General features: G+C 32.7%; 1 long non-coding RNA gene across 1 annotated transcript; it reads left to right on the top strand.

Annotated features, from left to right (window-relative positions):
• The first annotated feature begins 434 nt into the window (after positions 1-434).
• Positions 435-2,396, top strand: LOC145789635 (uncharacterized). The gene is made up of 4 exons (XR_014327760.1): positions 435-1,191; positions 1,285-1,413; positions 1,530-1,966; positions 2,055-2,396. It is a non-coding gene; the product is annotated as an uncharacterized LOC145789635 (long non-coding RNA).
• The last annotated feature ends 2,037 nt before the right edge of the window (positions 2,397-4,433 follow it).

Below are 4,433 nucleotides of genomic sequence, written 5' to 3'. Positions count from 1 at the left end.
CAACAACAAAAAAAGAAAAGAAAGCAAAAACCACAAGAAGAACCAGAAAGTGATGAACAAGAAGAAGAGTGTGATGATGAAAAAAACAAGTGACTGATGAAGAAGAAGCTGACGAAGAAGAAGAAGAAGAAAAAAAAAAGAAAAAAAAAGAAGAACTTGATGAACAACAAGACAATGATGAAGCAGAAGAAATACAAGAAGCAAAAGGTGATCAACAAGAAGACACTGATGAAGAAGAAGACCAACAACAAGAACAAGAAGAACAATAAACAAACCAACAACAAGAAGTCAATGAAGAAGAATTGACAAACCAACAAGAAGAACTCTAAGAGAAATCTGACATATTTCATGCACAAGGTAAACTATTGTCTAATACTAAATTAAACTGCAAAATTTAATTAAACTAACCAAAACACAATCCAACATTTTTATAGGTCATGACCAAGCACAAACACCAACCAAAGAGGACGACAAGAACAAGCTCATATCAACCATGAGAGCACAAATGCAAGATATGGAACAAAAATTCATGGCTGAATTGCGTAAAAAAGAAGATCAATTGAAGGAAATGTCCACTGAAAAACTGGCAGCCCCCAACAAAGATCAAAGGTCAAGAGAATCAAACAAAAGTCAAGAAAATAGGCACATGACCCAGATTTTGAATACCAACCAATGACAAAAACCAAAGAAGATGCAAGCAACAAGACACAAACTGCTGCTGATGTACCCAAACCAACAGAGGGTACTGATGAAGAAAAAGAGAAGAAGAATGAAAAGAAAAAAAAAAATCGAAACAGAGACAGAACCCCCTACTGAACCCGAGCAAAAAGAGGGTGCTCATGAAGCAAACAACAGCAGAAAGAAAAGATACAAGAAGATATTGGCCAACAGAAAACAGTTGCTGCTGAAACCAACCCAAAAGAGGATGCAAATCAAGAGAAGACACAACTTCAAGTATTGGAAAGTGATGATGATTTCAAGAAAGAATCAATCTAAAACAAGCCACTCGTCATTTCATGCCGCAAAACAAACAAGGTTTGGCATAGCCTATCCAAAAAAGACCAAGACCAAATTCAACTCATCAACAACACACAATCAAGTGCTTGTGTCTGGTCTGGCAGCGAAGATGAAAATTGCGTATACTTTTCAGATATATGCAGATTGACCAACAGGGAACCCTTATATGGGAATGTAGGTCTCCAACTGCACAATTTTACAGTTTCTGTTCATATTCAATAACCTATTCCATAAACCTAACACATTCTCATATATAACATGTTTCAGGTCATTGATGCCTTATCAGAAAAGAAATTGGCACTCCAACCAATCATTGAAGAATTTGAGAAGAATGATCTAGCCTTTGCAAGAAATCTATACGCGGGAAGATCTTACGTTTTCTCAACACTCATCAATGTAAGCAAAACTTAACATACCTTTAAATATTATTCAAACTGCAAAATTTTCTACTTTCTTAACATGTCTTACTACATAGTTTTATAACATATTTCAAACATATATATAACTTACAGACTCCACTACAAAACCAAGATCAAGCACTGAGAGAAAAAATGATGGACAACCATTTTCCAGAAGCAATGAAAAACAGATATATCCATTTTCCAATCAACCACGACAACCATTGGACAATTGTGGTCTTTGACAATGCTGATGGGATATGGAGACACTATGACTCTTTGAGACCAACAAAAGATTGCCACAACAAACACTTTGAAATTGCAAAGGAAATTGTAAGTTAAATAAAATTTCCTATTTAGTTTCATTCCTTTGAAAACATCTCAACTCATCACTATAACTAACAAAAACACCCACTAACTATTTTGTAACAACAACATCAACTGAGATGGAATAAAGCATTACTCAGAAATCAAGGAAACATACTATCATCTCAAGAGTGCGAGACAGTAATTGCATCAATTGAGGAATGCCCACAACAAACCCCACACTCGTAAGATACAAAATCAATAAACTAATCTTCCAATATGCTAAATTTTGCAGTTTTACCTAACTAATTAACTTCATCTAAAACTTTGCAGGAATGATTGTCCAATCGCCGTCTGCAATGTTATCAACCAATATATCAACTGGCAACCTGTGCAGAAATCACTTCGACCAACTGAGTGGGTCAAATTTCGAGCAGAAATCATCAGTCAATTCCTCAATGATGAGAACCGATCTTGGAAACTCGAGCACTACCAAATGTTGACAAAACATACCAAACCATAGAAACAATGAACAAACTTCTTAACAATACAAATATTCAAGTGAACATATCTTTGTACTTTATTTATTTATTTATTTTTAACATGTGACAAGTACTTTATATACTTTTGGGAATGATCTTCTTCTGGTTATTATGGTAAAAATTATTATTGTCATGGATGTTGTTGTTGCTTTTCTTCTTGTTATTATTATTGTGGTTGTTCTTCTAATTGTTTGTGTACTTGTTTGTGGTTGCATATATTTTCATACAGTAAAGCTTATTTCAAATAATTCTTCAAACTGCAAAATTATGCAGTTTCATCAGGTTGTTTCTAATAATTCTTAAAACTGTAAAATTATGCAGTTTTATCAGGTTGTTTCTAATAATTCTTAAAACTGCAAAATTATACAATTTCATTATTTAAATAAAAATTATGCTACACAATTATGCATCCAATTTCATGACTTAACAAATAGATGAATTACATTTCAAAATTGAAAATAGAACTGTAAAATTTTACAATTTTGTCGCTATGAAATATGAAATAAATGAATCGTGTAGTAAAACTGCATTTCAATATTATACAGTTTCAATAAGAAATTTTCAACAACCTTCTCAGTATTCCATAAAAATAAAAAACAAAACAAGACTATTACAAAATAATTTCAATAACTAAAGAACACATCAAAAAACAAAAAAAAATTCAACCAACTTTATTCATTACTTCCATAATACCAAGTATCACATTTTTTATTATCATAATTCCTCAAATTCAAATACAAATCCAAAAGAATAGACTGTGGCCTCAAATAGCAGCCTTGCATGTCTTCTTATTGTGATTCCCATATTTCAAGTACCTCTCACACTTGATTTGCTTCACATTCTCACCCCTAGAAGGTATCATCTTCTTCTTGTTCCGCCCGGGCTGCTTCTTCGTTATAGGAGGTTTGATAATCAAACTACCGGCACCATCAAAGTCAAATCTCTCACTTGAAGGCATTGGATAAATAGATTCCTTGTATGACTCTCTAAAATAATCTACACGAAAAAATGGATCAATGAAATCATACACATCTCTACCACTACTACGCAAAGCATGCACAGCATGACAACAAGGAAAACCATTCAATTGTCATTCATGGCAAGAACAAGTCTATCTACCAATATCAACATAAAAAGAAATAGAAGAATGAACCTCAAGCACAGTATCACTAGCAACAATCACATCCTAAGACTTAGCTAACTTCAAAGAGTCCACCAACTTCTTTTCCATAACTGAGCATAATTTCGTAGACCATCTTTTAGATTCAGCTCTTCTATTCGACAATTAAGTCATGATTTAAACCCTAATCATATTGTGAAACCCCGTATTTTTATATAATAAAAATAATATATATTCAATTTTCTTAAGTAATTATTCACAATATTTTGAATTTAACAGTTTGTATATTTTTAAACTGAAAAACCCTGTATTTTTATATATAAAAAAATAATAATAATAATAATATATTTAATCAAACTCTAATGGAAGTCAATTAGACTAATTAAATTAGGTGGGATTTAAGATTAGTTATAATTAACTAATTTTGTGTCAATCAAGGTTCATTAAGACTAGGTATTGCTCAATTAAATTAATTAGTATAATGGCTTAAAAATTTGAGAGTGCATGTGGGTGTGGGTGTACTGAAAATAAAGTATGAGTACAAAGACATCTGTTAGTGTGTGCATGTGAGAGTGTTGTGTTGGGAGCCTTAGATGAGTGCACGTGTGTGTGTATGTGATGTGCTGGAAATCAAGTGTGATTAGTGTGTCAAGCTAATGAAACATGGATTCATATTATGTGGACAAGTGTCCCACTAAATTGATAAATAAAATAATAAAATAAAAGATGAAGAATGGAGTCACAAAGCTTTGTTTTTGCTGGAGTCAAATTAGAGAGAGTGCACGGGAGAGAGAGAGAGAGAGAGAGAGAGAGAGTAAGAGAGAGAGGTCCAACTCTTATGCTGGAAGAAACTTTGGAGAAATGAGTTTATGAGGTCTACATGAAGATAAAGGAGAGGACTCAAGGAATTAAAAAGATATTCAGCTATGGGAGGTTAAAGGTAAGGATTTTAACCTTGATTGTTGTAGAATTCTTGTATCACACTTGAAATTAAGAATGGAATTGGACTCAAAATCATGTAATTAATAGGAATTAGCAAGAAGATGAAGA

The sequence above is a fragment of the Camellia sinensis genome, chromosome 4 (genome assembly GCF_055761805.1).
Source record: "Camellia sinensis isolate YWXY chromosome 4, ASM5576180v1, whole genome shotgun sequence".
NCBI lineage: Eukaryota > Viridiplantae > Streptophyta > Magnoliopsida > Ericales > Theaceae > Camellia > Camellia sinensis.
The sequence above is the reverse complement of the archived record's forward strand: the minus strand, read 5'-3'. Positions and strand labels throughout refer to the sequence as shown.